The sequence below is a fragment of the Pseudochaenichthys georgianus genome, chromosome 6 (assembly GCF_902827115.2).
Source record: "Pseudochaenichthys georgianus chromosome 6, fPseGeo1.2, whole genome shotgun sequence".
Lineage (NCBI taxonomy): Eukaryota > Metazoa > Chordata > Actinopteri > Perciformes > Channichthyidae > Pseudochaenichthys > Pseudochaenichthys georgianus.
The window spans coordinates 45,474,679-45,487,038 of record NC_047508.1 but is presented as its reverse complement, the minus strand read 5'-3'; the positions used below and the strand labels follow the sequence as shown (position 1 = coordinate 45,487,038).

The 12,360-nt window shown below is 39.6% G+C and overlaps 1 pseudogene; it reads right to left on the bottom strand.

The window, feature by feature from the left end:
- Positions 1 to 7,400: 7,400 nt before the first annotated feature.
- Positions 7,401 to 12,282, bottom strand: LOC117447580 (transmembrane emp24 domain-containing protein 6-like; annotated as a pseudogene).
- Between the last annotated feature and the right edge of the window lie 78 nt (positions 12,283 to 12,360).

Here is a 12,360-nt window from a genome sequence, read left to right as displayed (position 1 = left end):
GTGTGTGTGAGAGAGTTGATGTGCCAGGCAGACAGGCAGGTCTCAATAGCTTATCTGACATATAATTGATCAAAAATGGTACATTCTCCGTTAGCCTACAAGCTCCGCGTTTGAGCGAAGGACTATTCCTTCTCAATGTAGCATGACATTGGATATGCGCTTAACTTGTCCTGGATTGTAATTTTTCCGATAATTCCCCTATGAGGAGTTGATGAAAATGGCCGACTTTCTGGTGGGTGGGGCTAATAAAAGCAAATTTGAAATATGTCCGCAATCATAAGAGACATTTTTATACAGAAATGAGTGAATATCGGAAAAACTATATGTGAGTAGTTTGGAGTAATTTGGAGTAATTTGTCGCATGTAAATCGTCAAAAATGGTGTATTCGCTGTTAGCTTACGACCTCCACAATTGAGCTTTCAAAAATATTCTTCGCAATTTAGCATCATATTGGATAGGGGCTGAACTTGTTCTGGCTTGGAATTTTTACGATCATTCCCCTCGGAGGAGTTTGCAAAAATGTGCTTAAAATGCATAAAAAAATGCACATTGTTGAATATGGCCAACTTCCTGGGGGGCGGGGCTAATAAAAGCAAATTTGAAATATGTCGGCAATCATAAGAGACATTTTTATACAGCATTTCGTGAATATTGGAAAAACTATGCGAGTAGTTTGGAGTAATTTGGAGTAATTTGTGACATGTAAATCGTCAAAAATGGAAAACTCTCCGTTCACTTACGAGCTCCTCGTTTGAGCGATTGACTATTCCTTTGCAATTTAGCATCACATTGGATATGGGCTGAACTTGTCCTGGATTGGAATTTTTCCGATCATTCCCCTATGAGGAGTTCGCAGAAATGTCCTTAAAATGCATGAAAAACGCATATTTTTCAAAATGGCCGACTTTTTGGCTAATGAAAGCACATTTGAAATATGTCCGCAATCATAATAGCAATGTGTATACAGCGTTTATCGAATATCGGAAAAACTATATGCGAGTAGTAAAAAATTATTTCGTACATCAGTTCTTGAGTTATACATTTGTCATGTTTTTGGCACCCCCTATAGTCCAAAATGAAAATGACTTGTGCCTATTCCCCAATACAGATTGAACCTTACCACCAAAATGTGTTTTTTGGATACATTGTTGATGAGTTATGAGCATTTCTATCTAAACCCCGCCTTTTTGCAAACACGTTTAGAGTAATGACGCCCATATTTATCAACTGAACATGCTCATTTCCTACGGCAATGTGTCTGACCCTCCACCGATGTTGTATACTAAGTTTGGTGTTGAATTTATTTTTTTGAAATTTAAGTGAATATTTAACTGTTTTTAAAATTATGGTAATTAAAAAAATAAAGTAGGCGGAGATTAGGGGTCCAATGAGATTATATGTAGAGCAGGTCCACCCGAATAAGTGTGCAAAATGTCAGGTCATTCGGAGTTACGGTGCGACTTTGTACATCTTTCCAAAAATGGAAATGGCCATAGGTGGCGCTAGAGAGCATGTTGGACAATTTGAACACATTGATTCCAGAATATTGATTTTTCACCGATCCTGGAATCCGTGCAAAATTATACAACTTTTGTAGCATCCTCAAAAACAGGATACCGAAATGGAATAATAAGATTAATACCACCAATAACAATAGGTTCCTCGCACTCCATGCTACGACGCCGTTGGGTCCTAGCGCTCCGTGCTCGGACCCTAATAATAATAATAATAATAATAATAATACATTTGATTTATTAGCGCACTTTAAAAAGTGGCTCTAACAATCAGAAAGAGATGTTAATCACCAAAATCGACCAATGGGTTCCAGAGAAATGGTAAAAACGGCCAATTCCAATCACCTTTTTTTGCTAAACCTCTCTAAAAAGGTCAAATGTCACTTTGCATCAATCTTGATACAGCGTACTTATATGTTTTACTTTGGATTCCTAAAGCTTTTAGTCTACCTTACCATCATCCAAGGGTAGTTTTCACCAGGGACGTGCACAGGACATTTGGAGGGGCTATTGCTCTAAACTGAAAAAAGGGCCTCCCCAAAAAAAACATAAGACCTTTTGAAAATTCTAATTTAAAAAGGTTAATAAAATAAAACACAACACTTTCATTGCAAGTGACAACTGTTGACTAGGGATGGGTATCGATAAGGTTTTAACGGTACTACTACTTTTATCGATACCGCTTATCGGTCCGGTCTTTAAACGGTACTTTTATCGGTTCTTTTGGAGAAAAAAATAAGGTAAACTAACTAAACAAATTGTGAACAAAACTAACAAACTAAATAACTCAGTTTCCTCTAATCATTAACCCATGTTTGTATAATGTAGTTAACTCCGTGTGTTGCTGCTAGCATACATAACACCCAACGTGGAAACGTTACTCGTGGATGGGGCTACAGAGCTGCTAGAAAGACGGTCGAACCCGGTGCATTTCTCCGTCTGGATGTGGAACACTTTTGCTAAATGTTTTGACAAATTGCTTACGTTACCGCCCTCACATGCTAAACTCTTATTGCACTTTAGGCAACGAGCATCGAGACGGGTAAAGTTTAACCAGACCTCGGAGCGCTTAGATCTCTCCGCCATCTCCGCTGTGTGTGTGTGTGTGTTGCAGCAGCAGCTGCGTTTGTGTAAACTGCCCCGCCCCCTCGCAAGCAGGCGGGAGAGAGAGATCGAAAATACAAAAATTAATCATAGAAGCATTTTTGCAGTCTTTTTGCATGTTAGAAACGGAGTTGGCGACACTAAAACTGCAATATAATGTTTGTGTAGCAATAATACACATGACATATTTTGTACATGCAGGGTTTCCCATACATAGACTATACTTGGGCGGGCCGCCCAGGTATATTAACGGCCGCCCAAGTATATTTCGTGATCCATTTAGTTTTTTTTTTTTTTTCGTCCGTGACCACGACGCCATCTGCGATCGATTAACTTGTGGACAATGATCCCTCGCTCCCTTGCACTGATCTCGCCTCCTTCTGGCCTGTTAAGTGGCCTGCCTCACACAGGGTGACTGGCTGTCCACATGATGTGGCCTGCCGACATGGCCACTGTCATACAGATCATAAATCAAAGCTCTTGATTGGTCTCTGTGTGTCATTCAAGCTCGGGATAAGCTCAGCTCAGGTGAGGTAAAGGACTCTCTGAGTGTTTAGATAGTTAACTTAGTCTAAGTTCTCAGTGGGTCTCAAACGGTGTGGTCACCATTTATGTAAACACATTTCCATTGGAGAGGGTAGTGATTGGTCTAATGGATAGCGAGGTGGGCTGAAGATCGGAAGGCTGTGAGTTCAAATCCAGCGAGGAACACCACCACTAGTGCGCCCTTGAGTAAGGCACTTAGCCCTCAGTTACTCCAGGGAGAATGTCCCTGTAATCGGTCATTATAAGTCGCTTTGGATAAAAGCGTCAGCTAAATGAAATGTAATGTGATTAGTAAAATATGCATGAATAAATAAATAAAAAGTTAACTGGGTGAAAAAAGGCAAGATACACTTTTAAAACTTGTTGAGAGAAAACTAGTCTTTGCTGCTGCCTCAAAGAGGAGCAGGGGGAGAGGAGGGAGAGGAGGGAGGCTGATTCAGGAGCACAGACACACTCACAACTATAAATGAAGTTTCAGTGTTGTTTTCATATTGGAAATGGTATGGTGTTGGTTATGGCCATGATTTTATGGTAATTGAAATGTATAGAGTTCTGTTTTATAGGTGTTTCCATAGATCTAGTCTCTTTATTTTCCTCTCAAAATGCACCAGATTGATGCATTTAACTCCAAAATAAAAAATAAAATCTTACCGGGGGGCATGCTCCTGGACCCCCATAGAGGATTTGAGGTCGACCCCCACTAAAAATCACATGGATAGGTTCCTAAATACATTTATAAATACATTATTTTTTTTATAGTAACTCATTTCCATATGTTCATGTGTGGGTTGTAGATTTAAACTATAGGGCTATCATTATGGGCCCTGCCTGTACCTGTTCGCTCTGCCATCGCGTGAAGGGTCTGCTAACAAGCGACCAACAGAAAGGTTAATGTTGTTGCACGTCACGTCACCCCCTCCCCGCTACCACCCCCCCCCCCCCCTGAACTAGAGGCTTGGGGTTCTCCCCCAACAGAAAATATGAACTTCACTCAGCACAGATACAGGCTTTGCACTGATCTTGTGTATTAGTGTACTCCAATGTATGTAGTTGCTTGACATAATCACAGTGCTTCACCTGCAGCTGCCCTGCTGGCACCTTTTATCCAGCTCTGCAAAGTTGCAGTCCTTTTAGCTGCCTCCTTCAGAGGCCTGTACTACGAAGCAGGATTTTCGCTTAGCCGGCTAACTTCAGGGAAAACTCCGGCTTTCCGGTCTTACGACGCTGGTTCTATTTTTAGCGGGCTAGATCTCCATGGTAACTTATGCTGAGCGGCTAACCTGCCCCGGAGCAGCAAGTCACATTACAGGAGAAAGGAAATACAGAAAAGCTGCCATTGCAGGAAAGACAGCCGGCAAAAATCACTGACTGTGTGAACGTGAACATTAATAGAATATCACCTCTCATCTTCAGAGCAATCTGACTATTATAACATTAGTACGTAGGGGTGTAACGGTATCCGTATTCGTCCCGTACCGTCACGGTTCGGCACATGCAGTCGCCTTTTTTTTTACGAGTCGGAAAAAAGTCTGTCCTTCAGGGCAGCATCCACTACACCATTTATAATCCAGGGGGCGGTATTGCGCCTAAAAGCTGTTTGCCAGCCGCCCTTAAACAACAAATGAAGAAGAAGAAGAAACACAACAACAAAACGAACTAAATACAAGAAGAAGAAAAGTTAGTATGGCGATTTCAGATAACACACAGGAGCTAGAACCCACCTGCTTCTTTTAAATCAGCTGTGTGGGAACATTTCGGGTTGCCTGTGGACTACAATAACGATGAAGTGTGCGAGTGGTGGATCCGACCAGGACGGTGTGTCGGCGTTGTTCTACAGCGGTGCGGTATGCTAATGGCACACACGCCAAACATGCTAAATCATATCAGAAGGCATCAGCCAGATTAGCCACTCACCGGAGCCCGGCAAAAGACAACAGCAGTTCAACAGCTGATCCCCGCTGTTTTTAAGAAGCCAATAGACATGAAAGCCGAGAGACCAAAATAAATAACGGAAGCTTTTGGCATATGTTTTTCAACGACTTTGCGCTCTTGAAACACTTTCTTATTATTTATGATGTAAGACATTCCTTTTAGTTTTACAGCTTGATGAAACCTTTTTGTTTGACATCAGCCATTATAGATAATCTGGCCATCTGAGTGTGTGTGGTTTGTTTTTAACTGTTTAATACAGTTAATTATTCAAAATGTCAGAGTTCCTTATTTTTAAACTGAAACTTGCACTACTGTTCAAACATAAATAACAACAAACCTGGAATTACGCATTTGGGACTTTTTTTTGCTTTTTATTGTTGTACCGAACCGTGACCCCCAAACCGAGGTACGAACCGAACCGTGACTTCTGTGAACCGTTACACCCCTACTCTGTAGTGTTTAAGGACTTTTTAAACACGGTATGGGCTACGGACAGGAAGTGAACACTAACAGGAACACGGTATGGGCTCTGTAGTCTTTATGGACTTGTTTGTGGAAACTGTGAATAGACTTGGACACAAAAAATGGATCAGAGCTGCCTTCATTTTAAATTCACTTGTCGGAGGTCCAGACGTTGGTGCTCCGTGGAGCGGAGTTTACTTTCTTAGAGGAAGCTATACAATAATTTTCAAGTCAATAAAATCAGTTATTAATATTGGGGTTTAGTCGGTAGTTTGTTTTTTACGTTGACGTCACTAACTCCAACTTCCATACTGAGTGTACCTTTCATTTGTAAATAACTTTAATCTAGCTCAGTTTATTATTTCTCATTTGGTGTGCATCTCTTTTTCTGGGGCCAACAAACCGGTTGTCACCATGGTAACCAGCATTTAAATGTATCGCCCTATAAAAACATGTGGCTGAACAAGTCCGACTGGTCTGCAGCGTGAGCTTGTTGAACACAGATAAAAACAGCGTTCAGTTTTAAAGTACATCTGAAAGCTTTTCATTTAGTTTAGCAAGAGTCAACGAGCTCTGGGTTTCCTGTCAACGCCACCATTTCTGAGTATTTCCAAAGATTAGACTGTGTTTTTTAATAGTATAAAGTTTAATAGAGATGTTTTAAGACTAAACAAGAGTAGTTTGATCACTCCTCTCTCTGCAGTTTCACATCGTTCATTGAGGCTGTCTGGCTGATCCCTGTCTGCTGAAAGTCACTTTAAAAACTAACGTCTGTATTTCAGCTGCTTGTTGGTTATCAAACTAATAGTAACAACGCATTTAGGCTAAACTTAACTAATCATATGCCTTTTTGCTGTGATATCATCTGGAGCTTGATGGTTCTTGTTAACATCACAATTGTGTGCGTGTGTAAGGTCCTAAATACATTCAATAGAAAACCATTAAAAACACAATGTGTCCATCTCCATTACTGTCACATCATACATGTATTCATGTGATAACACTGCTACCATGCTGCTTATTCTGCTATTAGAGTCAAATTACATTTGAAGAAGGCTAAATGTTTTTAAATGCCACTTTAATATTCCTCTGTGTTGTGTTCAGGTGTCTTTCTGACACATTCAAAGACGTTATCCTCGTGTGCACAGTAGCTACAGTGTAGACATGGTAATGCAAAACCCGGGCTCCTCCCACAATGCAACATGAATATATATAGAACATAAAACAATTAAATAAAATACAAATATTGAAAGAAATAACAGAATAGAAATTAAATAGTGCATACAACGGACTTTCATATTTTTCTGTATACTTTTATGAGCATAGGAGTAGGGGTTTAATTACATTCAAGATTATTTCAACATGAGCAAAGAATATAATACGTTTATTATACAGTTACATGCCACTTTAAAGAAGCAAGTTGCCCATAAACTACATGTCCCACAATGCATCTCGTTTTGTGACATGTGCACTGAAGACACTTGCAATTATTTGGCCTGGACTTCTGCTTTCAGACGTAGTTAATTACTACATTATTATCTTATCCGATAATAATCCAATTCAGAGCCAATAATGTAATATAATACATTATTTTATATATATATATTGTATATTTATATAGGTACAACCGGCCCTTTGAGTGCAACCTTTATGCGAATGTGGCCCACGATGAAATTGAGTTTGACACCTCTGATTTACATGCACACAAACCTATAAGAGGAAACCCCAAAAGCACAATAGGGCCTCTTTAAGCAAAGGGAAGGCAACAAAATGTGTACAAAAAAAAAATCACAAACGTCTCACGTATGTATTTTTATCAAGTTTATTCGTGCTTTGTAAAGAAGTACAAGTACATACAGTACATACAACAGTAAATATATTAAGACCTGGGTTCTCTTTTTTTATGGATGCAGTTATCTGATAGTTATCTTAAATACAAAAGAACCTTTTAGATGACAGATCTGTTGTTTCGTGCCTCTGTCAGCAGCGCGGCTTCTCCTTGGTGCCGCTCTTGCTGATGAAGAGTCTCTTGAGGAAGGAGCTGCAGGTAGCCCGAGGTGACGATGAGGAGGCTGAGGAAGAGCGACCACCAGGTGACGTACTGCGAGTTGGACAGCAGCAGAAAGAAGTCCGTGCTCTTCCTCATGCGGCCGAAGTTGTAGTAGCGGAACATGTGGAAGACGTGGTTCTCCACTTTGTGAGTCGCACCCTGCAACAAATAGTACAAGTATTACTGCTGCTGTCATTAGAACTACAAAAATGTTGGGCTATAAAGGAACTACAGCACGGTCACATGACTTCACGTCACCACCGCTAAGCTAAAGGTGGCTAATGTTGGGCTATAAAGGAACTACAGCACGGTCACATGACTTCACGTCACCACCGCTAAGCTAAAGGAGGCTAATGTTGGGCTATAAAGGAACTACAGCACGGTCACATGACTTCACGTCACCACCGCTAAGCTAAAGGCGGCTAATGTTGGGCTATAAAGGAACTACAGCACGGTCACATGACTTCACGTCACCACCGCTAAGCTAAAGGCGGCTAATGTTGGGCTATAAAGGAACTACAGCACGGTCACATGACTTCACATCACCACCGCTAAGCTAAAGGTGGCTAATGTTGGGCTATAAAGGAACTACAGCACGGTCACATGACTTCACGTCACCACCGCTAAGCTAAAGGAGGCTAATGTTGGGCTATAAAAGGAACTACAGCAAGGTCACATGACTTCACTTCACCACCGCTAAGCTAAAGGCGGCTAATGTTGGGCTATAAAGGAACTACAGCACGGTCACATGACTTCACGTCACCACCGCTAAGCTAAAGGCGGCTAATGTTGGGCTATAAAGGAACTACAGCACGGTCACATGACTTCACGTCACCACCGCTAAGCTAAAGGTGGCTAATGTTGGGCTATAAAGGAACTACAGCACGGTCACATGACTTCACCTCACCACCGCTAAGCTAATGGCGGCTAATGTTGGGCTATAAAGGAACTACAGCACGGTCACATGACTTCACGTCACCACCGTGAAATAAAATATTATTTGTCAGTAAAAACAGAGTAACAGTGTTGTGCCTGTTTGTAGCTTTAGCGTATTTCTTTTTCTACTATTTCTTCTTCTACTACTACTAATTCAATGTACCTGCCCGCGAAATATTTGACAAAAGAAACTCGGCTAGTATTGTCAACTAAATCCATAGTATTTCAACAAAGTGCTTTAAACGAGGTACGTTACGAATTTATGTTCTCAATCGCTAAGTGTGGGATTGAATATTAAATTAGATTAGATGTATTGTCCCCACGGGGAATTCATTTCCACAGCACTGTTGTGGTAATCTGTATTATATCAACCGTATTGGTACATGGTATGAGCGACATCTAGTGCGGATTTTGGAACATTGATTTGATTTGTCCCCAGGGGGAAATTCATTTCCACAGCACTGTGAAAACAATTTAACATCAACAAAAAATAACCGACAACTCCAGATAGCACCACACATGATGGTTACTTGTTATTTTTTAGGGCTGCCTGTATGGTTCAGGTTTTTGCCAAAGCGAGCCCTTTTACTATAATAATAATATTTTATGTATTATATCAACCGTATTGGTACAATGAGCGACATCTAGTGACGGATTTTGGAACATTGATTGGATTTTTCTCATGGCAGTTAGACTCTAGAGACAAAGCAGGGGACTTTATTTGTATTTTTAATCTGTGTCTGTCCATTTGGTGTAGTATTTGATCCAATATTACATTTGGTTATATATTAGTCACTTTCTTATGAAATGCCAGGTTTTAGGCCTTGGTTTGAACATTCAATCCTGAAAATAAAAAATCAACCAGATTAATTTTCTTTAATCCTGACTAGAGGTAAGTAAATTCTGTACAGGAGACGAGTTAAGGGATAGAGGAGTAAAAGGTTATGGTATAATTACAGAGCCTGTCCTTTTATAAATTGAGGAAATCAATGTTAGTCTGTGAACCAAAGTGCAGCCATCTAATACTGTTCTATCTATTATTAAGATCAGAGGAAAAGAACAGAATGAGAGGGGTCAATCCGGAATAAAATAAAGAAGCAAAGAGACTGTGGAGCAGTGAGAAGGAAAAAAGCTTGGTGTGTCAATTCACTACATTGCCAGTATTTTTAGTTTTTGTGAAAAAATAATCGCCCCCTCTGATTTTTCAAACAGCCCCCTCAGTCATTTTATCCTGGAGCCGGGCCTGGTGTGTGTGTGTGTGTGTGTCCTGTGTGTGTGTACCTCTATGACGCTCAGTGTGTTGTTGAGGTCTTTGCTGGCCTCCTCTTTCTTCTTCTTCTCTTCCCTCTTTGGTCTTGTCGGGGTCTTTGTATCCGTCGTAGTAAACGCCGAAGCTGAGGAACACCTGCATGGTGCCGAAGCGGTTGTGGAAGTTTGCTGAAACACATCTGATAGAAACCTGTAGAGACATAACGTTATATAAGATATATTATGTATAAAATATTGAAATGATTCTTCAGTCAAAGTGATAGCCTTAATGCTGCACCTGGTAAAGGAAGAGCTTATTTTAAAATACTTCCTGCTGCCTTTTATTAAATCAAATAATTATTAATTCCTTACAGCACTGCAACTTTTATTTTTATATTTTATACCCATCATATTCTAATTTAACCTTTTTACATTTCTATTCTATGGCTCTTCAACATCTGTTTATTATTTTATTATAACTGGAAGAACTTTTGGATGTTATTGTGAAGCCTTGTTGTTTAAATGCGTAAATAAACAAACCTGTCTTTACCTATACACTGCTTTTTAACAAAAACAATCAATAAGGTTATTTCTTAATCCATAAAAAACATAAACATGGATTTGTTCTGCAGATTAACTAAAGCTCTCTACATATGTAGTGGAGTAAAAAGAAACAAATCTGTCTCAAAAAAGTATTGAAGTGGAAGAATAGGAAGCAGAAAATGGACATACTCAAATAAACCTTGAAGTTATACTTAATAAAGTAAATAAACTAAATCCTATATTATACTTGATACCAAATTGGGACAGTGTTTCTCTGTCACAGCAGCATGTTAAAAAGGGCATTGCACATCATTTGAAACAAAAAAAGTAGAAAATAAACAAACGTAAAATATAACACAGAAAGGTTGAGAGTGAAAGATATAAATCTGTAGACTATCTGTCTAATAAATGCCAAAATACAGTAAACATTTTTTAAAAGCTGGATATTATGCAAGTGTGCAAGGAATAACATATTAAATTAATATAATGTAAAATATGTATTTTAATATGCTTTTGCTTGTCGTATCAACCTCTGAAAATGATGCTGAAACATCTAATTTCACTATTAATTGATAAAAATAACACGGTGTGTGTGTGTGTTATGAAATGCATCAACATTATTGTGTGTCTACCCGTTTCCTCAGTCTCAAAGTTGATCTGACCCTTTGCATCATCAACAGTGGCCATGATGAGGCTGCTGGGAGCGTTCACAGTGACGGACAGGTGCCTGTCATGGCCGACGCCCGTCACCCACTGCACCTGCACACAGACAATAACAACAATAATAATAACTTTATACACCGCATTTCAAGCAAGATGCAGCCCGAAGTGATTTATAGAGCGAGACAAGATACATAAAAACAATAACGAAGATATCATTTACATAGCAATATTTGGCGGAAATGTGATGAAACACATACTTTGCACATATATTGGGTATAAGATGTAAACTTTGCACATATTTTAGGTATAAGATGTCATATTTGCACAAATATTCGTTATAAAATTACACCTTTGTGCATATATTTGGTATAAAATGTAAAGTTTGCACATATGTCGCTCATAATATGATTTGCTCAAAAACTGATGCACAATTTCGACCTTTTTATGTATTATTTTCAAAAAGAGTACCGTCGTAATATTGAACACATCATGTTTGAGTTCTTTTAAAAAAATAATAATTTTGATTGTATTTCCCCCCTGAGCCCTGACATCTATAGCTACCATGTGTTCAAGATTTCACGAATATATATATACACATTTAAAGCAGAGACGTGCCATGAAACATGATTAAAAAAAACATACATTTTGTAAATGTATTCAGGTTAAAATGTCCACTTTGACCATAAATATCTCACATAAAATGTGTGTGCTCCCAAACTCATTGGATTTACTTACCCTATAACCTCTCCATTTAAAGCTTCCCTATGTTTTAAGAGTCATATTTGTGTATTTCACCTCTAAAACAAGAATAAAAAGCCAGTCTGAAGATGTATTGTGTTTTGCTTTTTGTGAAAGTTAGTAACTGACAGCTGTGATGAAACACCAGCTAACTTTGAGTATGGGTTAAAATAAAACGTCCCAACTGCCAAAAGCTTTTCGAGAAATACTCACGATTTAAAAACCTCACTTTCAGAAGCGTTACAAGTCAAACTAAACGTTGAAACATTCCTCTCGTGTCGAGGCCTCACCATGAAGCTCAGGTAGAACCTCTCTCCTCTGTGAGCAAAGTGCCAGAAACACTCGAGGCCGGCGGCAGGAACCACCACGGAGAAGTCGTACTGGTCGGTTCCCCAGAACAGCTCCTGGTCCGTCATGTTTCCGTGGAAGTTTGTCTGCGGCCCACCGAGAACCGGACCGCAAAGCACGAGGAACAAAAAGGGGATAATCCTCAACATGTCTGACAACACGAGGAGCTCCTTTCCAAATGAGGAGGTTTGCTAGAGTCTGAGTGAGGGAGGGGAGAGGAATGATTAACCAGCACCAACAAGTCAGTGGGAAAACTGGGCTGCCTCACAGGTGGG